Source organism: Oncorhynchus mykiss, unplaced genomic scaffold (assembly GCF_013265735.2).
Source record: "Oncorhynchus mykiss isolate Arlee unplaced genomic scaffold, USDA_OmykA_1.1 un_scaffold_426, whole genome shotgun sequence".
Lineage (NCBI taxonomy): Eukaryota > Metazoa > Chordata > Actinopteri > Salmoniformes > Salmonidae > Oncorhynchus > Oncorhynchus mykiss.
The window spans coordinates 79,337-102,070 of record NW_023493873.1 but is presented as its reverse complement, the minus strand read 5'-3'; the positions used below and the strand labels follow the sequence as shown (position 1 = coordinate 102,070).

At 40.9% G+C, this 22,734-nt stretch overlaps 5 non-coding genes across 5 annotated transcripts; all 5 read left to right on the top strand.

Moving 5' to 3' along the window:
• The first annotated feature begins 3,521 nt into the window (after positions 1–3,521).
• On the top strand, positions 3,522–3,603 carry trnas-aga. Its single transcript has one exon. It is a non-coding gene; the product is annotated as a tRNA-Ser (tRNA).
• Positions 3,604–8,996: 5,393 nt separating this feature from the next.
• Positions 8,997–9,078, top strand: trnas-aga. The gene has a single exon. It is a non-coding gene; the product is annotated as a tRNA-Ser (tRNA).
• Positions 9,079–10,823: 1,745 nt separating this feature from the next.
• On the top strand, positions 10,824–10,905 carry trnas-gga. Its single transcript has one exon. It is a non-coding gene; the product is annotated as a tRNA-Ser (tRNA).
• Positions 10,906–14,475: 3,570 nt separating this feature from the next.
• Positions 14,476–14,557, top strand: trnas-aga. The gene has a single exon. It is a non-coding gene; the product is annotated as a tRNA-Ser (tRNA).
• Positions 14,558–19,957: 5,400 nt separating this feature from the next.
• Positions 19,958–20,039, top strand: trnas-aga. Its single transcript has one exon. It is a non-coding gene; the product is annotated as a tRNA-Ser (tRNA).
• The last annotated feature ends 2,695 nt before the right edge of the window (positions 20,040–22,734 follow it).

The window sequence follows — 22,734 nt, the reverse complement described above, 5'->3', positions numbered from 1 at the left end:
GTGTTTCTTATACCAATCGCATCCTCTCAGATCTCCGCAAGTACATAGGGATTAGTTGTCCATTGGGATAGGACTGCAGGCCATCTGTCCCACTTCACACCTTTACACACCTGGTTATCCAGCCTTCTAGCTCTATAGGCCACAGTAGCATAGGTTACAGGTTTGTAGTCAAGCCACAGATTTCAGGTGAGATCCCATGATACACTCAACAATACAAACAACACGATTCTCATGAATAACCATGAAGCCATTTGCTAAGATTTCCCCCATTTTGACATGTGGAAACCGTTGTCACTCTTACCCTGACGGAAGCTCCAGACACTTTTTTGGTCCTATCTGAGGCATTTTTAATTCATGTCAAATTGGCCATATTCTGAAGACACTCTTAGGCTGCAGGGTAATCGAACTGGCCACATCTAAAGTCAAGCCACAGGTAACAGGTGAGAAACCTTGTTAAACCCTAAAAGAAAAAGAAAAAACTTCGATTGCATTGAAAATAACCATTAAGTCATTCAGGTCGCAGACTCCCCTATAGGCATGGTTTGAAACCCCCTCCTGACAACTTTTTAGCGCCTGCATGTCATGCACCTTTGTAAAATCCAGTTGAAAAATAAATGACTTAAGGTAACGTAAATGACACCTAGTTAATATGAGTAGTGAATAACTATCGTATTTTAATATTCTGCAAAAACAGCTAGTTGATGAGAGGCTGAAAGAGAATTGCAAGAATCGCGCAATTTCACAGGCGGGCCCCAAACAGGCAAATAACAAAAATAATCTCGGAACGCAGAACTCGTCGGTCGTTGTCAGTGGATTGTATTGGCGGGAAGAACAAAATATCGTCTGCAGGGGTAATCGAAGTCGCCGCATCTAATGTCAAGTCACAGGTGAGCTGCCTTGTTAAACCCTAAAATAAATAATAACACGATTGCGTTGAAATGACTCATTAAGCCATTTGTAAGGATTTCCCCCATGTGGACCTGTTGTCACTCTTACCCTGATGGTTGCTGATATTTCCAGACACTTTTTCAGTCTTATCTGAGGAATTTTATCATTTATATCAGAATGGCCATATTCTGATGCCAGTTTAGCGCTCATTCAATGACGATTTACTACTCTTTCCCATTGAAGGCCATATTGAGGTTAAATCAATGACTGGACTTTTTAATTTATAAAAACAAATGACTATTGAAAGTGCAAGTCAGTATCGTGCATAGTTGTTCTGGTCTCTGTGGTGATTTTAGAGCGTTGTTCATATTTCTACTTTTACCGCATACACTTTAACCCGATACCCAGTTACTGTGCTGTAGTCAGGATGGCCGAGCGGTCTAAGGCGCTGCGTTCAGGTCGCAGTCTCCCATGGAGGCGTGGGTTCAAATCCCACTTCTGACAGTTTTTTAGTGCCTCTCAGGAGTCATGCTGCTCAGCAGTAATAATAAGAATGATGAAATAACAACTTCACACAGTGAAATAACAATTCATAATAAACACTCTCAAATGCAGACCTTCTGGAGCTGAGCAAAGATCAAGGTTAAATAAGAAAACAGCTGGACTTAATAACAAATGAATGAGGGGAACATTTTGTGTTATTGCATTATAATGAGTTACTGCATTATCTTTCAGTTGTTAAATTTCACTTTCTGTAGGCTATGCCTGTTGGCCCATTCACTCCTAACAAGCTTGTTTTCTTCTGTCGACGTTGTCGTGGCCGAGTGGTTTAAGGCGATGGACTAGAAATCCATTAGGATCTTCCTGCGCAGTTCAAATCCTGCGACAACGAAAATGCATTTTTTTGACCCCTCCGGAGGTTGAAGTTTAGTCCGTGTTTCTTATACCAATCGCATCCTCTCAGATCTCCGCAAGTACATAGGATTAGGTGTCCATTTGGGATAGGACTGCAGGCCATCTGTCCCACTTCACACCTTTACACACCTGGTTATCCAGCCTTCTAGCTCTATAGGCCACAGTAGCATAGGTTACAGGTTTGTAGTCAAGCCACAGATTTCAGGTGAGATCCCATGATACACTCAACAATACAACAACACGATTCTCATGAATAACCATGAAGCCATTTGCTAAGATTTCCCCCATTTTGACATGTGGAAACCTGTTGTCACTCTTACCCTGACGGGAAGCTCCAGACACTTTTTTGGTCCTATCTGAGGCATTTTTAAATTCATGTCAAATTGGCCATATTCTGAAGACACTCTTAGGCTGCAGGGTAATCGAACTGGCCACATCTAAAGTCAAGCCACAGGTAACAGGTGAGAAACCTTGTTAAACCCTAAAAGAAAAGAAAAAACTTGATTGCATTGAAATAACCATTAAGTCATTCAGGTCGCAGACTCCCCTATAGGCATGGTTTGAAACCCCCTCCTGACAACTTTTTTAGCGCCTGCATGTCATGCACCTTTGTAAATCCAGTTGAAAAATAAATGACTTAAGGTAACGTAAATGACACCTAGTTAATATGAGTAGTGAACTAACTATCGTATTTTTAATATTCTGCAAAACAGCTAGTTGATGAGAGGCTGAAAGAGAATTGCAAGAATCGCGCAATTTCACAGGCGGGCCCCAAACAGGCAAATAACAAAAATAATCTTCGGAACGCAGAACTCGTCGGTCGTTGTCAGTGGATTGTATTGGCGGGAAGAACAAAAATATCGTCTGCAGGGTAATCAAAGTCGCCGCATCTAATGTCAAGTCACAGGTGAGCTGCCTTGTTAAACCCTAAAATAAATAATAACACGATTGCGTTGAAATGACCCATTAAGCCATTTGTAAGGATTTCCCCCATGTGGACCTGTTGTCACTCTTACCCTGATGGTTGCTGATATTTCCAGACACTTTTTCAGTCTTATCTGAGGAATTTTATCATTTATATCAGAATGGCCATATTCTGATGCCAGTTTAGCGCTCATTCAATGACGATTTACTACTCTTTCCCATTGAAGGCCATATTGAGGTTAAATCAATGACTGGACTTTTTAATTTATAAAAACAAATGACTATTGAAAGTGCAAGTCAGTATCGTGCATAGTTGTTCTGGTCTCTGTGGTGATTTTAGAGCGTTGTTCATATTTCTACTTTTACCGCATACACTTTAACCCGATACCCAGTTACTGTGCTGTAGTCAGGATGGCCGAGCGGTCTAAGGCGCTGCGTTCAGGTCGCAGTCTCCCATGGAGGCGTGGGTTCAAATCCCACTTCTGACAGTTTTTTAGTGCCTCTCAGGAGTCATGCTGCTCAGCAGTAATAATAAGAATGATGAAATAACAACTTCACACAGTGAAATAACAATTCATAATAAACACTCTCAAATGCAGACCTTCTGGAGCTGAGCAAAGATCAAGGTTAAATAAGAAAACAGCTGGACTTAATAACAAATGAATGAGGGGAACATTTTGTGTTATTGCATTATAATGAGTTACTGCATTATCTTTCAGTTGTTAAATTTCACTTTCTGTAGGCTATGCCTGTTGGCCCATTCACTCCTAACAAGCTTGTTTTCTTCTGTCAACGTTGTCGTGGCCGAGTGGTTAAGGCGATGGACTAGAAATCCATTAGGATCTTCCTGCGCAGGTTCAAATCCTGCCGACAACGAAAATGCATTTTTTTGACCCCTCCGGAGGTTGAAGTTTAGTCGTGTTTCTTATACCAATCGCATCCTCTCAGATCTCCGCAAGTACATAGGGATTAAGTTGTCCATTTGGGATAGGACTGCAGGCCATCTGTCCCACTTCACACCTTTACACACCTGGTTATCCAGCCTTCTAGCTCTATAGGCCACAGTAGCATAGGTTACAGGTTTGTAGTCAAGCCACAGATTTCAGGTGAGATCCATGATACACTCAACAATACAACAACACGATTCTCATGAATAACCATGAAGCCATTTGCTAAGATTTCCCCCATTTTGACATGTGAAACCTGTTGTCACTCTTACCCTGACGGGAAGCTCCAGACACTTTTTTGGTCCTATCTGAGGCATTTTTAAATTCATGTCAAATTGGCCATATTCTGAAGACACTCTTATAGTCTGCAGGGTATCGAACTGGCCACATCTAAAGTCAAGCCACAGGTAACAGGTGAGAAACCTTGTTAAACCCTAAAAGAAAAAGAAAAAACTTGATTGCATTGAAAATAACCATTAAGTCATTCAGGTCGCAGACTCCCCTATAGGCAATGGTTTGAAACCCCACTCCTGACAACTTTTTAGCGCCTGCATGTCATGCACCTTTGTAGAAATCCAGTTGAAAAATAAATGACTTAAGGTACGTAAAATGACACCTAGTTAATATGAGTAGTGAATAACTATCGTATTTTTAATATTCTGCAAAAACAGCTAGTTGATGAGAGGCTGAAAGAGAATTGCAAGAATCGCGCAATTTCACAGGCGGGCCCCAAACAGGCAAATAACAAAAATAATCTCGGAACGCAGAACTCGTCGGTCGTTGTCAGTGGATTGTATTGGCGGGAAGAACAAAAATATCGTCTGCAGGGTATCAAAGTCGCCGCATCTAATGTCAAAGTCACAGGTGAGGCTGCCTTGTTAAACCCTGAAAAATAAATAATAACACGATTGCGTTGAAATGACTCATTAAGCAATTTGTAGAGGATTTCCCCATGTGGACCTGTTGTCACTCTTACCCTGATGGTTGCTGATATTTCCAACACTTTTTCAGTCTTATCTGAGGAATTTTATCATTTATATCAGAATGGCCATATTCTGATGCCAGTTTAAGCGCTCATTCAATGACGATTTACTACTCTTTCCATTGAAGGCCATATTGAGGTTAAATCAATGACTGGACTTTTAATTTATAAAAACAAATGACTATTGAAAGTGCAAGTCAGTATCGTGCATAGTTGTTCTGGTCTCTGTGGTGATTTTAGAGCGTTGTTCATATTTCTACTTTTAACCGCATACACTTTAACCCGATACCCAGTTACTGTGCTGTAGTCAGGATGGCCGAGCGGTCTAAGGCGCTGCGTTCAGGTCGCAGTCTCCCATGGAGGCGTGGGTTCAAATCCCACTTCTGACAGTTTTTTAGTGCCTCTCAGGAGTCATGCTGCTCAGCAGTAATAATAGAATGATGAAATAACAACTTCACACAGTGAAATACAATTCATAATAAACACTCTCAAATGCAGACCTTCTGGAGCTGAGCAAAGATCAAGGTTAAATAAGAAAAACAGCTGGACTTAATCACAAATGAATGAGGGGAACATTTTGTGTTATTGCATTATAATGAGTTACTGCATTATCTTTCAGTTGTTAAATTTCACGTTTCTGTAGGCTATGCCTGTTGGCCCATTCACTCCTAACAAGCTTGTTTTCTTCTGTCAATGTTGTCGTGGCCGAGTGGTTAAGGCGATGGACTAGAAATCCATTAGGATCTTCCTGCGCAGGTTCAAATCTGCCGACAACGAAAATGCATTTTTTTGACCCCTCCGGAGGTTGAAGTTTAGTCGTGTTTCTTATACCATCGCATCCTCTCAGATCTCCGCAAGTACATAGGGATTAGTTGTCCATTTGGGATAGGACTGCAGGCCATCTGTCCCACTTCACACCTTTACACACCTGGTTATCCAGCCTTCTAGCTCTATAGGCCACAGTAGCCTAGGTTACAGGTTTGTAGTCAAGCCACAGATTTCAGGTGAGATCCCATGATACACTCAACAATACAACAACACGATTCTCATGAATAACCATGAAGCCATTTGCTAAGATTTCCCCCATTTTGACATGTGGAAACCTGTTGTCACTCTTACCCTGACGGGAAGCTCCAGACACTTTTTTGGTCCTATCTGAGGCATTTTTAAATTCATGTCAAATTGGCCATATTCTGAAGACACTCTTATAGTCTGCAGGGTAATCGAACTGGCCACATCTAAAGTCAAGCCACAGGTAACAGGTGAGAAACCTTGTTAAACCCTAAAAGAAAAAGAAAAACTTGATTGCATTGAAAATAACCATTAAGTCATTCAGGTCGCAGACTCCCATGGTTTGAAACCCCCTCCTGACAATTTTTTAGTGCCTGCATGTCATGCACCTTTGTAAAATCCAGTTGAAAAATAAATGACTTAAGGTAACGTAAATGACACCTAGTTAATATGAGTAGTGAATAACTATCGTATTTTTAATATTCTGCAAAAACAGCTAGTTGATGAGAGGCTGAAAGAGAATTGAAAGAATCGCGCAATTTCACAGGCGGGCCCCAAACAGGCAAATAACAAAAATAATCTCGGAACGCAGAACTCATCGGTCGTTGTCAGTGGATTGTATTGGCGGGAAGAACAAATATATTGTCTGCAGGGTAATCAAAGTCGCCGCATCTAATGTCAAGTCACAGGTGAGCTGCCTTGTTAAACCCTAAAAATAAATAATAACACGATTGCGTTGAAATGACTCATTAAGCCATTTGTAAGGATTTCCCCCATGTGGACCTGTTGTCACTCTTACCCCTGATGGTTGCTGATATTTCCAGACACTTTTTCAGTCTTATCTGAGGAATTGTATCATTTATATCAGAATGGCCATCATTCTGATGACAGTTTAGCGCTCATTCAATGACGATTTACTACTCTTTCCCATTGAAGGCCATATTGAGGTTAAATCAATGACTGGACTTTTTAATTTATAAAAACAAATGACTATTGAAAGTGCAAGTCAGTATCATGCATAGTTGTTCTGGTCTCTGTGGTGATTTTAGAGCGTTGTTCATATTTCTACTTTTACCGCATACACTTTAACCCGATACCCAATTACTGTGCTGTAGTCAGGATGGCCGAGCGGTCTAAGGCGCTGCGTTCAGGTCGCAGTCTCCCATGGAGGCGTGGGTTCCAATTCCACTTCTGACAGTTTTTTTAGTGCCTCTCAGGAGTCATGCTGCTCAGCAGTAATAATAAGAATGATGAAATAACAACTTCACACAGTGAAATAACAATTCATAATAAACACCCTCAAATGCAGACCTTCTGGAGCTGAGCAAAGATCAAGGTTAAATAAGAAAACAGCTGGACTTAATAACAAATTAATGAGGGGAACATTTTGTGTTATTGCATTATAATGAGTTACTGCATTATCTTTCAGTTGTTAAATTTCACTTTCTGTAGGCTATGCCTGTTGGCCCATTCACTCCTAACAAGCTTGTTTTCTTCTGTCAACGTTGTCGTGGCCGAGTGGTTAAGGCGATGGACTAGAAATCCATTAGGATCTTCCTGCGCAGGTTTAAATCCTGCCGACAATGAAAATGCATTTTTTTGACCCCTCCGGAGGTTGAAGTTTAGTCGTGTTTCTTATACCAATCGCATCCTCTCAGATCTCCGCAAGTACATAGGGATTAGTTGTCCATTTGGGATAGGACTGCAGGCCATCTATCCCACTTCACACCTTTACACACCTGGTTATCCAGCCTTCTAGCTCTATAGGCCACAGTAGCATAGGTTACAGGTTTGTAGTCAAGCCACAGATTTCAGGTGAGATCCCATGATACACTCAACAATACAACAACACGATTCTCATGAATAACCATGAAGCCATTTGCTAAGATTTCCCCCATTTTGACATGTGGAAACCTGTTGTCACTTTTACCCTGACGGGAAGCTCCAGACACTTTTTTGGTCCTATCTGAGGCATTTTTAAATTCATGTCAAATTGGCCATATTCTGAAGACACTCTTAGGCTGCAGGGTAATCGAACTGGCCACATCTAAAGTCAAGCCACAGGTAACAGGTGAGAAACCTTGTTAAACCCTAAAAGAAAAAGAAAAAACTTGATTGCATTGAAAATAACCATTAAGTCATTCAGGTCGCAGACTCCCCTATAGGCATGGTTTGAAACCCCCTCCTGACAATTTTTTAGCGCCTGCATGTCATGCACCTTTGTAAAATCCAGTTGAAAAATAAATGACTTAAGGTAACGTAAATGACACCTAGTTAATATGAGTAGTGAATAACTATCGTATTTTTAATATTCTGCAAAAACAGCTAGTTGATGAGAGGCTGAAAGAGAATTGCAAGAATCGCGCAATTTCACAGGCGGGCCCCAAACAGGCAAATAAAAAAATAATCTCGGAACGCAGAACTCGTCGGTCGTTGTCAGTGGATTGTATTGGCGGGAAGAACAAAAATATCGTCTGCAGGGTAATCGAAGTCGCCGCATCTAATGTCAAGTCACAGGTGAGCTGCCTTGTTAAACCCTAAAAATAAATAATAACACGATTGCGTTGAAATGACCCATTAAGCCATTTGTAAGGATTTCCCCCATGTGGACCTGTTGTCACTCTTACCCTGATGGTTGCTGATATTTCCAGACACTTTTTCAGTCTTATCTAAGGAATTTTATCATTTATATCAGAATGGCCATATTCTGATGCCAGTTTAGCGCTCATTCAATGACGATTTACTACTCTTTCCCATTGAAGGCCATATTGAGGTTAAATCAATGACTGGACTTTTTAATTTATAAAAACAAATGACTATTGAAAGTGCAAGTCAGTATCGTGCATAGTTGTTCTGGTCTCTGTGGTGATTTTAGAGCGTTGTTCATATTTCTACTTTTACCGCATACACTTTAACCCGATACCCAGTTACTGTGCTGTAGTCAGGATGGCCGAGCGGTCTAAGGTGCTGCGTTCAGGTCGCAGTCTCCCATGGAGGCGTGGGTTCAAATCCCACTTCTGACAGTTTTTTAGTGCCTCTCAGGAGTCATGCTGCTCAGCAGTAATAATAAGAATGATGAAATAACAACTTCACACAGTGAAATAACAATTCATAATAAACACTCTCAAATGCAGACCTTCTGGAGCTGAGCAAAGATCAAGGTTAAATAAGAAAACAGCTGGACTTAATAACAAATGAATGAGGGGAACATTTTGTGTTATTGCATTATAATGAGTTACTGCATTATCTTTCAGTTGTTAAATTTCACTTTCTGTAGGCTATGCCTGTTGGCCCATTCACTCCTAACAAGCTTGTTTTCTTCTGTCAATGTTGTCGTGGCCGAGTGGTTAAGGCGATGGACTAGAAATCCATTAGGATCTTCCTGCGCAGGTTCAAATCCTGCCGACAACGAAAATGCATTTTTTTGACCCCTCCAGAGGTTGAAGTTTAGTCGTGTTTCTTATACCAATCGCATCCTCTCAGATCTCCGCAAGTACATAGGGATTAGTTGTCCATTTGGGATAGGACTGCAGGCCATCTGTCCCACTTCACACCTTTACACACCTGGTTATCCAGCCTTCTAGCTCTATAGGCCACAGTAGCATAGGTTACAGGTTTGTAGTCAAGCCACAGATTTCAGGTGAGATCCCATGATACACTCAACAATACAACAACACGATTCTCATGAATAACCATGAAGCCATTTGCTAAGATTTCCCCCATTTTGACATGTGGAAACCTGTTGTCACTCTTACCCTGACGGGAAGCTCCAGACACTTTTTTGGTCCTATCTGAGGCATTTTTAAATTCATGTCAAATTGGCCATATTCTGAAGACACTCTTATAGTCTGCAGGGTAATCGAACTGGCCACATCTAAAGTCAAGCCACAGGTAACAGGTGAGAAACCTTGTTAAACCCTAAAAGAAAAAGAAAAAACTTGATTGCATTGAAAATAACCATTAAGTCATTCAGGTCGCAGACTCCCCTATAGGCATGGTTTGAAACCCCCTCCTGACAATTTTTTAGTGCCTGCATGTCATGCACCTTTGTAAAATCCAGTTGAAAAATAAATGACTTAAGGTAACGTAAATGACACCTAGTTAATATGAGTAGTGAATAACTATCGTATTTTTAATATTCTGCAAAAACAGCTAGTTGATGAGAGGCTGAAAGAGAATTGAAAGAATCGCGCAATTTCACAGGCGGGCCCCAAACAGGCAAATAACAAAAATAATCTCGGAACGCAGAACTCATCGGTCGTTGTCAGTGGATTGTATTGGCGGGAAGAACAAATATATTGTCTGCAGGGTAATCAAAGTCGCCGCATCTAATGTCAAGTCACAGGTGAGCTGCCTTGTTAAACCCTAAAATAAATAATAACACGATTGCGTTGAAATGACTCATTAAGCCATTTGTAAGGATTTCCCCCATGTGGACCTGTTGTCACTCTTACCCCGATGGTTGCTGATATTTCCAGACACTTTTTCAGTCTTATCTGAGGAATTGTATCATTTATATCAGAATGGCCTTATTCTGATGCCAGTTTAGCGCTCATTCAATGACGATTTACTACTCTTTCCCATTGAAGGCCATATTGAGGTTAAATCAATGACTGGACTTTTTAATTTATAAAAACAAATGACTATTGAAAGTGCAAGTCAGTATCGTGCATAGTTGTTCTGGTCTCTGTGGTGATTTTAGAGCGTTGTTCATATTTCTACTTTTACCGCATACACTTTAACCCGATACCCAGTGACTGTGCTGTAGTCAGGATGGCCGAGCGGTCTAAGGTGCTGCGTTCAGGTCGCAGTCTCCCATGGAGGCGTGGGTTCAAATCCCACTTCTGACAGTTTTTTAGTGCCTCTCAGGAGTCATGCTGCTCAGCAGTAATAATAAGAATGATGAAATAACAACTTCACACAGTGAAATAACAATTCATAATAAACACTCTCAAATGCAGACCTTCTGGAGCTGAGCAAAGATCAAGGATAAATAAGAAAACAGCTGGACTTAATAACAAATGAATGAGGGGAACATTTTGTGTTATTGCATTATAATGAGTTACTGCATTATCTTTCAGTTGTTAAATTTCACTTTCTGTAGGCTATGCCTGTTGGCCCATTCACTCCTAACAAGCCTGTTTTCTTCTGTCGACGTTGTCGTGGCCGAGTGGTTAAGGCGATGGACTGGAAATCCATTAGGATCTTCCAGCGCAGGTTCAAATCCTGCCGACAATGAAAATGCATTTTTTTGACCCCTCCGGAGGTTGAAGTTTAGTCGTGTTTCTTATACCAATCGCATCCTCTCAGATCTCCGCAAGTACATAGGGATTAGTTGTCCATTTGGGATAGGACTGCAGGCCATCTATCCCACTTCACACCTTTACACACCTGGTTATCCAGCCTTCTAGCTCTATAGGCCACAGTAGCATAGGTTACAGGTTTGTAGTCAAGCCACAGATTTCAGGTGAGATCCCATGATACACTCAACAATACAACAGCACGATTCTCATGAATAACCATGAAGCCATTTGCTAAGATTTCCCCCATTTTGACATGTGGAAACCTGTTGTCACTCTTACCCTGACGGGAAGCTCCAGACACTTTTTTGGTCCTATCTGAGGCATTTTTAAATTCATGTCAAATTGGCCATATTCTGAAGACACTCTTAGGCTGCAGGGTAATCGAACTGGCCACATCTAAAGTCAAGCCACAGGTAACAGGTGAGAAACCTTGTTAAACCCTAAAAGAAAAAGAAAAAACTTGATTGCATTGAAAATAACCATTAAGTCATTCAGGTCGCAGACTCCCCTATAGGCATGGTTTGAAACCCCCTCCTGACAATTTTTTAGCGCCTGCATGTCATGCACCTTTGTAAAATCCAGTTGAAAAATAAATGACTTAAGGTAACGTAAATGACACCTAGTTAATATGAGTAGTGAATAACTATCGTATTTTTAATATTCTGCAAAAACAGCTAGTTGATGAGAGGCTGAAAGAGAATTGCAAGAATCGCGCAATTTCACAGGGGGGCCCCAAACAGGCAAATAACAAAAATAATCTCGGAACGCAGAACTCATCGGTCGTTGTCAGTGGATTGTATTGGCGGGAAGAACAAATATATTGTCTGCAGGGTAATCAAAGTCGCCGCATCTAATGTCAAGTCACAGGTGAGCTGCCTTGTTAAACCCTAAAAATAAATAATAACACGATTGCGTTGAAATGACTCATTAAGCCATTTGTAAGGATTTCCCCCATGTGGACCTGTTGTCACTCTTACCCCGATGGTTGCTGATATTTCCAGACACTTTTTCAGTCTTATCTGAGGAATTGTATCATTTATATCAGAATGGCCTTATTCTGATGCCAGTTTAGCGCTCATTCAATGACGATTTACTACTCTTTCCCATTGAAGGCCATATTGAGGTTAAATCAATGACTGGACTTTTTAATTTATAAAAACAAATGACTATTGAAAGTGCAAGTCAGTATCGTGCATAGTTGTTCTGGTCTCTGTGGTGATTTTAGAGCGTTGTTCATATTTCTACTTTTACCGCATACACTTTAACCCGATACCCAGTTACTGTGCTGTAGTCAGGATGGCCGAGCGGTCTAAGGTGCTGCGTTCAGGTCGCAGTCTCCCATGGAGGCGTTGGTTCAAATCCCACTTCTGACAGTTTTTTAGTGCCTCTCAGGAGTCATGCTGCTCAGCAGTAATAATAAGAATGATGAAATAACAACTTCACACAGTGAAATAACAATTCATAATAAACACTCTCAAATGCAGACCTTCTGGAGCTGAGCAAAGATCAAGGTTAAATAAGAAAACAGCTGGACTTAATAACAAATGAATGAGGGGAACATTTTGTGTTATTGCATTATAATGAGTTACTGCATTATCTTTCAGTTGTTAAATTTCACTTTCTGTAGGCTATGCCTGTTGGCCCATTCACTCCTAACAAGCCTGTTTTCTTCTGTCGACGTTGTCGTGGCCGAGTGGTTAAGGCGATGGACTAGAAATCCATTAGGATCTTCCAGCGCAGGTTCAAATCCTGCCGACAATGAAAATGCATTTTTTTGACCCCTCCGGAGGTTGAAGTTTAGTCGTGTTTCTTATACCAATCGCATCCTCTCAGATCTCCGCAAGTACATAGGGATTAGTTGTCCATTTGGGATAGGACTGCAGGCCATCTATCCCACTTCACACCTTTACACACCTGGTTATCCAGCCTTCTAGCTCTATAGGCCACAGTAGCATAGGTTACAGGTTTGTAGTCAAGCCACAGATTTCAGGTGAGATCCCATGATACACTCAACAATACAACAACACGATTCTCATGAATAACCATGAAGCCATTTGCTAAGATTTCCCCCATTTTGACATGTGGAAACCTGTTGTCACTCTTACCCTGACGGGAAGCTCCAGACACTTTTTTGGTCCTATCTGAGGCATTTTTAAATTCATGTCAAATTGGCCATATTCTGAAGACACTCTTAGGCTGCAGGGTAATCGAACTGGCCACATCTAAAGTCAAGCCACAGGTAACAGGTGAGAAACCTTGTTAAACCCTAAAAGAAAAAGAAAAAACTTGATTGCATTGAAAATAACCATTAAGTCATTCAGGTCGCAGACTCCCCTATAGGCATGGTTTGAAACCCCCTCCTGACAATTTTTTAGCGCCTGCATGTCATGCACCTTTGTAAAATCCAGTTGAAAAATAAATGACTTAAGGTAACGTAAATGACACCTAGTTAATATGAGTAGTGAATAACTATCGTATTTTTAATATTCTGCAAAAACAGCTAGTTGATGAGAGGCTGAAAGAGAATTGCAAGAATCGCGCAATTTCACAGGGGGGCCCCAAACAGGCAAATAAAAAAAATAATCTCGGAACGCAGAACTCGTCGGTCGTTGTCAGTGGATTGTATTGGCGGGAAGAACAAAAATATCGTCTGCAGGGTAATCGAAGTCGCCGCATCTAATGTCAAGTCACAGGTGAGCTGCCTTGTTAAACCCTAAAAATAAATAATAACACGATTGCGTTGAAATGACCCATTAAGCCATTTGTAAGGATTTCCCCCATGTGGACCTGTTGTCACTCTTACCCTGATGGTTGCTGATATTTCCAGACACTTTTTCAGTCTTATCTAAGGAATTTTATCATTTATATCAGAATGGCCATATTCTGATGCCAGTTTAGCGCTCATTCAATGACGATTTACTACTCTTTCCCATTGAAGGCCATATTGAGGTTAAATCAATGACTGGACTTTTTAATTTATAAAAACAAATGACTATTGAAAGTGCAAGTCAGTATCGTGCATAGTTGTTCTGGTCTCTGTGGTGATTTTAGAGCGTTGTTCATATTTCTACTTTTACCGCATACACTTTAACCCGATACCCAGTTACTGTGCTGTAGTCAGGATGGCCGAGCGGTCTAAGGCGCTGCGTTCAGGTTGCAGTCTCCCATGGAGGCGTGGGTTCAAATCCCACTTCTGACAGTTTTTTAGTGCCTCTCAGGAGTCATGCTGCTCAGCAGTAATAATAAGAATGATGAAATAACAACTTCACACAGTGAAATAACAATTCATAATAAACACTCTCAAATGCAGACCTTCTGGAGCTGAGCAAAGATCAAGGTTAAATAAGAAAACAGCTGGACTTAATAACAAATGAATGAGGGGAACATTTTGTGTTATTGCATTATAATGAGTTAATCAGTTGTTAATCAGTTGTTAAATTTCACTCTCTGTAGGCTATGCCTGTTGGCCCATTCACTCCTAACAAGCCTGTTTTTTTCTGTCAAAGTTGTCGTGGCCGAGTGGTTAAGGCGATGGACTAGAAATCCATTAGGATCTTCCTGCGCAGGTTCAAATCCTGCCGACAACGAAAATGCATTTTTTTGACCCCTCCGGAGGTGGAAGTTTAGTCGTGTTTCTTATACCAATCGCATCCTCTCAGATCTCCGCAAGTACATAGGGATTAGTTGTCCATTTGGGATAGGACTGCAGGCCATCTATCCCACTTCACACCTTTACACACCTGGTTATCCAGCCTTCTAGCTCTATAGGCCACAGTAGCATAGGTTACAGGTTTGTAGTCAAGCCACAGATTTCAGGTGAGATCCCATGATACACTCAACAATACAACAACACGATTCTCATGAATAACCATTAAGCCATTTGCTAAGATTTCCCCCATTTTGACATGTGGAAACCTGTTGTCACTCTGACCCTGACGGGAAGCTCCAGACACTTTTTTGGTCCTATCTGAGGCATTTTTAAATTCATGTCAAATTGGCCATATTCTGAAGACACTCTTATATTCTGCAGGGTAATCGAACTGGCCACATCTAAAGTCAAGCCACAGGTAACAGGTGAGAAACCTTGTTAAACCCTAAAAGAAAAAGAAAAAACTTGATTGCATTGAAAATAACCATTAAGTCATTCAGGTCGCAGACTCCCCTATAGGCATGGTTTGAAACCCCCTCCTGACAACTTTTTAGCGCCGGCATGTCATGCACCTTTGTAAAATCCAGTTGAAAAATAAATGACTTAAGGTAACGTAAATGACACCTAGTTAATATGAGTAGTGAATAACTATCGTATTTTTAATATTCTGCAAAAACAGCTAGTTGATGAGAGGCTGAAAGAGAATTGCAAGAATTGCGCAATTTCACAGGCGGGCCCCAAACAGGCAAATAACAAAAATAATCTCGGAACGCAGAACTCGTCGGTCGTTGTCAGTGGATTGTATTGGCGGGAAGAACAAAAATATCGTCTGCAGGGTAATCGAAGTCGCCGCATCTAATGTCAAGTCACAGGTGAGCTGCCTTGTTAAACCCTAAAAATAAATAATAACACGATTGCGTTGAAATGACCCATTAAGCCATTTGTAAGGATTTCCCCCATGTGGACCTGTTGTCACTCTTACCCTGATGGTTGCTGATATTTCCAGACACTTTTTCAGTCTTATCTAAGGAATTTTATCATTTATATCAGAATGGCCATATTCTGATGCCAGTTTAGCGCTCATTCAATGACGATTTACTACTCTTTCCCATTGAAGGCCATATTGAGGTTAAATCAATGACTGGACTTTTTAATTTATAAAAACAAATGACTATTGAAAGTGCAAGTCAGTATCATGCATAGTTGTTCTGGTCTCTGTGGTGATTTTAGAGCGTTGTTCATATTTCTACTTTTACCGCATACACTTTAACCCGATACCCAATCACTGTGCTGTAGTCAGGATGGCCGAGCGGTCTAAGGCGCTGCGTTCAGGTCGCAGTCTCCCATGGAGGCGTGGGTTCAAATTCCACTTCTGACAGTTTTTTAGTGCCTCTCAGGAGTCATGCTGCTCAGCAGTAATAATAAGAATGATGAAATAACAACTTCACACAGTGAAATAACAATTCATAATAAACACCCTCAAATGCAGACCTTCTGGAGCTGAGCAAAGATCAAGGTTAAATAAGAAAACAGCTGGACTTAATAACAAATTAATGAGGGGAACATTTTGTGTTATTGCATTATAATGAGTTACTGCATTATCTTTCAGTTGTTAAATTTCACTTTCTGTAGGCTATGCCTGTTGGCCCATTCACTCCTAACAAGCTTGTTTTCTTCTGTCAACGTTGTCGTGGCCGAGTGGTTAAGGCGATGGACTAGAAATCCATTAGGATCTTCCTGCGCAGGTTTAAATCCTGCCGACAATGAAAATGCATTTTTTTGACCCCTCCGGAGGTTGAAGTTTAGTCGTGTTTCTTATACCAATCGCATCCTCTCAGATCTCCGCAAGTACATAGGGATTAGTTGTCCATTTGGGATAGGACTGCAGGCCATCTATCCCACTTCACACCTTTACATACCTGGTTATCCAGTCTTCTAGCTCTATAGGCCACAGTAGCATAGGTTACAGGTTTGTAGTCAAGCCACAGATTTCAGGTGAGATCCCATGATACACTCAACAATACAACAACACGATTCTCATGAATAACCATTAAGCCATTTGCTAAGATTTCCCCCATTTTGACATGTGGAAACCTGTTGTCACTCTGACCCTGACGGGAAGCTCCAGACACTTTTTTGGTCCTATCTGAGGCATTTTTAAATTCATGTCAAATTGGCCATATTCTGAAGACACTCTTATATTCTGCAGGGTAATCGAACTGGCCACATCTAAAGTCAAGCCACAGGTAACAGGTGAGAAACCTTGTTAAACCCTAAAAGAAAAAGAAAAAACTTGATTGCATTGAAAATAACCATTAAGTCATTCAGGTCGCAGACTCCCCTATAGGCATGGTTTGAAACCCCCTCCTGACAACTTTTTAGCGCCGGCATGTCATGCACCTTTGTAAAATCCAGTTGAAAAATAAATGACTTAAGGTAACGTAAATGACACCTAGTTAATATGAGTAGTGAATAACTATCGTATTTTTAATATTCTGCAAAAACAGCTAGTTGATGAGAGGCTGAAAGAGAATTGCAAGAATTGCGCAATTTCACAGGCGGGCCCCAAACAGGCAAATAACAAAAATAATCTCGGAACGCAGAACTCGTCGGTCGTTGTCAGTGGATTGTATTGGCGGGAAGAACAAAAATATCGTCTGCAGGGTAATCGAAGTCGCCGCATCTAATGTCAAGTCACAGGTGAGCTGCCTTGTTAAACCCTAAAAATAAATAATAACACGATTGCGTTGAAATGACCCATTAAGCCATTTGTAAGGATTTCCCCCATGTGGACCTGTTGTCACTCTTACCCTGATGGTTGCTGATATTTCCAGACACTTTTTCAGTCTTATCTAAGGAATTTTATCATTTATATCAGAATGGCCATATTCTGATGCCAGTTTAGCGCTCATTCAATGACGATTTACTACTCTTTCCCATTGAAGGCCATATTGAGGTTAAATCAATGACTGGACTTTTTAATTTATAAAAACAAATGACTATTGAAAGTGCAAGTCAGTATCATGCATAGTTGTTCTGGTCTCTGTGGTGATTTTAGAGCGTTGTTCATATTTCTACTTTTACCGCATACACTTTAACCCGATACCCAGTTACTGTGCTGTAGTCAGGATGGCCGAGCGGTCTAAGGCGCTGCGTTCAGGTCGCAGTCTCCCGTGGAGGCGTGGGTTCAAATTCCACTTCTGACAGTTTTTTAGTGCCTCTCAGGAGTCATGCTGCTCAGCAGTAATAATAAGAATGATGAAATAACAACTTCACACAGTGAAATAACAATTCATAATAAACACCCTCAAATGCAGACCTTCTGGAGCTGAGCAAAGATCAAGGTTAAATAAGAAAACAGCTGGACTTAATAACAAATTAATGAGGGGAACATTTTGTGTTATTGCATTATAATGAGTTACTGCATTATCTTTCAGTTGTTAAATTTCACTTTCTGTGGGCTATGCCTGTTGGCCCATTCACTCCTAACAAGCCTGTTTTCTTCTGTCAACGTTGTCGTGGCCGAGTCGTTAAGGCGATGGACTAGAAATCCATTAGGATCTTCCTGCGCAGGTTCAAGTCCTGCCGACAATGAAAATGCATTTTTTTGACCCCTCCGGAGGTTGAAGTTTAGTCGTGTTTCTTATACCAATCGCATCCTCTCAGATCTCCGCAAGTACATAGGGATTAGTTGTCCATTTGGGATAGGACTGCAGGCCATCTATCCCACTTCACACCTTTACACACCTGGTTATCCAGCCTTCTAGCTCTATAGGCCACAGTAGCATAGGTTACAGGTTTGTAGTCAAGCCACAGATTTCAGGTGAGATCCCATGATACACTCAACAATACAACAACACGATTCTCATGAATAACCATGAAGCCATTTGCTAAGATTTCCCCCATTTTGACATGTGGAAACCTGTTGTCACTCTTACCCTGACGGGAAGCTCCAGACACTTTTTTGGTCCTATCTGAGGCATTTTTAAATTCATGTCAAATTGGCCATATTCTGAAGACACTCTTAGGCTGCAGGGTAATCGAACTGGCCACATCTAAAGTCAAGCCACAGGTAACAGGTGAGAAACCTTGTTAAACCCTAAAAGAAAAAGAAAAAACTTGATTGCATTGAAAATAACCATTAAGTCATTCAGGTCGCAGACTCCCCTATAGGCATGGTTTGAAACCCCCTCCTGACAATTTTTTAGCGCCTGCATGTCATGCACCTTTGTAAAATCCAGTTGAAAAATAAATGACTTAAGGTAACGTAAATGACACCTAGTTAATATGAGTAGTGAATAACTATCGTATTTTTAATATTCTGCAAAAACAGCTAGTTGATGAGAGGCTGAAAGAGAATTGCAAGAATCGCGCAATTTCACAGGGGGGCCCCAAACAGGCAAATAAAAAAAATAATCTCGGAACGCAGAACTCGTCGGTCGTTGTCAGTGGATTGTATTGGCGGGAAGAACAAAAATATCGTCTGCAGGGTAATCGAAGTCGCCGCATCTAATGTCAAGTCACAGGTGAGCTGCCTTGTTAAACCCTAAAAATAAATAATAACACGATTGCGTTGAAATGACCCATTAAGCCATTTGTAAGGATTTCCCCCATGTGGACCTGTTGTCACTCTTACCCTGATGGTTGCTGATATTTCCAGACACTTTTTCAGTCTTATCTAAGGAATTTTATCATTTATATCAGAATGGCCATATTCTGATGCCAGTTTAGCGCTCATTCAATGACGATTTACTACTCTTTCCCATTGAAGGCCATATTGAGGTTAAATCAATGACTGGACTTTTTAATTTATAAAAACAAATGACTATTGAAAGTGCAAGTCAGTATCGTGCATAGTTGTTCTGGTCTCTGTGGTGATTTTAGAGCGTTGTTCATATTTCTACTTTTACCGCATACACTTTAACCCGATACCCAGTTACTGTGCTGTAGTCAGGATGGCCGAGCGGTCTAAGGCGCTGCGTTCAGGTTGCAGTCTCCCATGGAGGCGTGGGTTCAAATCCCACTTCTGACAGTTTTTTAGTGCCTCTCAGGAGTCATGCTGCTCAGCAGTAATAATAAGAATGATGAAATAACAACTTCACACAGTGAAATAACAATTCATAATAAACACTCTCAAATGCAGACCTTCTGGAGCTGAGCAAAGATCAAGGTTAAATAAGAAAACAGCTGGACTTAATAACAAATGAATGAGGGGAACATTTTGTGTTATTGCATTATAATGAGTTAATCAGTTGTTAATCAGTTGTTAAATTTCACTCTCTGTAGGCTATGCCTGTTGGCCCATTCACTCCTAACAAGCCTGTTTTTTTCTGTCAAAGTTGTCGTGGCCGAGTGGTTAAGGCGATGGACTAGAAATCCATTAGGATCTTCCTGCGCAGGTTCAAATCCTGCCGACAACGAAAATGCATTTTTTTGACCCCTCCGGAGGTGGAAGTTTAGTCGTGTTTCTTATACCAATCGCATCCTCTCAGATCTCCGCAAGTACATAGGGATTAGTTGTCCATTTGGGATAGGACTGCAGGCCATCTATCCCACTTCACACCTTTACACACCTGGTTATCCAGCCTTCTAGCTCTATAGGCCACAGTAGCATAGGTTACAGGTTTGTAGTCAAGCCACAGATTTCAGGTGAGATCCCATGATACACTCAACAATACAACAACACGATTCTCATGAATAACCATTAAGCCATTTGCTAAGATTTCCCCCATTTTGACATGTGGAAACCTGTTGTCACTCTGACCCTGACGGGAAGCTCCAGACACTTTTTTGGTCCTATCTGAGGCATTTTTAAATTCATGTCAAATTGGCCATATTCTGAAGACACTCTTAGGCTGCAGGGTAATCGAACTGGCCACATCTAAAGTCAAGCCACAGGTAACAGGTGAGAAACCTTGTTAAACCCTAAAAGAAAAAGAAAAAACTCGATTGCATTGAAAATAACCATTAAGTCATTCAGGTCGCAGACTCCCCTATAGGCATGGTTTGAAACCCCCTCCTGACAACTTTTTAGCGCCGGCATGTCATGCACCTTTGTAAAATCCAGTTGAAAAATAAATGACTTAAGGTAACGTAAATGACACCTAGTTAATATGAGTAGTGAATAACTATCGTATTTTTAATATTCTGCAAAAACAGCTAGTTGATGAGAGGCTGAAAGAGAATTGCAAGAATTGCGCAATTTCACAGGCGGGCCCCAAACAGGCAAATAACAAAAATAATCTCGGAACGCAGAACTCGTCGGTCGTTGTCAGTGGATTGTATTGGCGGGAAGAACAAAAATATCGTCTGCAGGGTAATCGAAGTCGCCGCATCTAATGTCAAGTCACAGGTGAGCTGCCTTGTTAAACCCTAAAAATAAATAATAACACGATTGCGTTGAAATGACCCATTAAGCCATTTGTAAGGATTTCCCCCATGTGGACCTGTTGTCACTCTTACCCTGATGGTTGCTGATATTTCCAGACACTTTTTCAGTCTTATCTAAGGAATTTTATCATTTATATCAGAATGGCCATATTCTGATGCCAGTTTAGCGCTCATTCAATGACGATTTACTACTCTTTCCCATTGAAGGCCATATTGAGGTTAAATCAATGACTGGACTTTTTAATTTATAAAAACAAATGACTATTGAAAGTGCAAGTCAGTATCATGCATAGTTGTTCTGGTCTCTGTGGTGATTTTAGAGCGTTGTTCATATTTCTACTTTTACCGCATACACTTTAACCCGATACCCAATTACTGTGCTGTAGTCAGGATGGCCGAGCGGTCTAAGGCGCTGCGTTCAGGTCGCAGTCTCCCATGGAGGCGTGGGTTCAAATTCCACTTCTGACAGTTTTTTAGTGCCTCTCAGGAGTCATGCTGCTCAGCAGTAATAATAAGAATGATGAAATAACAACTTCACACAGTGAAATAACAATTCATAATAAACACCCTCAAATGCAGACCTTCTGGAGCTGAGCAAAGATCAAGGTTAAATAAGAAAACAGCTGGACTTAATAACAAATTAATGAGGGGAACATTTTGTGTTATTGCATTATAATGAGTTACTGCATTATCTTTCAGTTGTTAAATTTCACTTTCTGTAGGCTATGCCTGTTGGCCCATTCACTCCTAACAAGCTTGTTTTCTTCTGTCAACGTTGTCGTGGCCGAGTGGTTAAGGCGATGGACTAGAAATCCATTAGGATCTTCCTGCGCAGGTTTAAATCCTGCCGACAATGAAAATGCATTTTTTTGACCCCTCCGGAGGTTGAAGTTTAGTCGTGTTTCTTATACCAATCGCATCCTCTCAGATCTCCGCAAGTACATAGGGATTAGTTGTCCATTTGGGATAGGACTGCAGGCCATCTATCCCACTTCACACCTTTACATACCTGGTTATCCAGCCTTCTAGCTCTATAGGCCACAGTAGCATAGGTTACAGGTTTGTAGTCAAGCCACAGATTTCAGGTGAGATCCCATGATACACTCAACAATACAACAACACGATTCTCATGAATAACCATTAAGCCATTTGCTAAGATTTCCCCCATTTTGACATGTGGAAACCTGTTGTCACTCTGACCCTGACGGGAAGCTCCAGACACTTTTTTGGTCCTATCTGAGGCATTTTTAAATTCATGTCAAATTGGCCATATTCTGAAGACACTCTTATATTCTGCAGGGTAATCGAACTGGCCACATCTAAAGTCAAGCCACAGGTAACAGGTGAGAAACCTTGTTAAACCCTAAAAGAAAAAGAAAAAACTTGATTGCATTGAAAATAACCATTAAGTCATTCAGGTCGCAGACTCCCCTATAGGCATGGTTTGAAACCCCCTCCTGACAACTTTTTAGCGCCGGCATGTCATGCACCTTTGTAAAATCCAGTTGAAAAATAAATGACTTAAGGTAACGTAAATGACACCTAGTTAATATGAGTAGTGAATAACTATCGTATTTTTAATATTCTGCAAAAACAGCTAGTTGATGAGAGGCTGAAAGAGAATTGCAAGAATTGCGCAATTTCACAGGCGGGCCCCAAACAGGCAAATAACAAAAATAATCTCGGAACGCAGAACTCGTCGGTCGTTGTCAGTGGATTGTATTG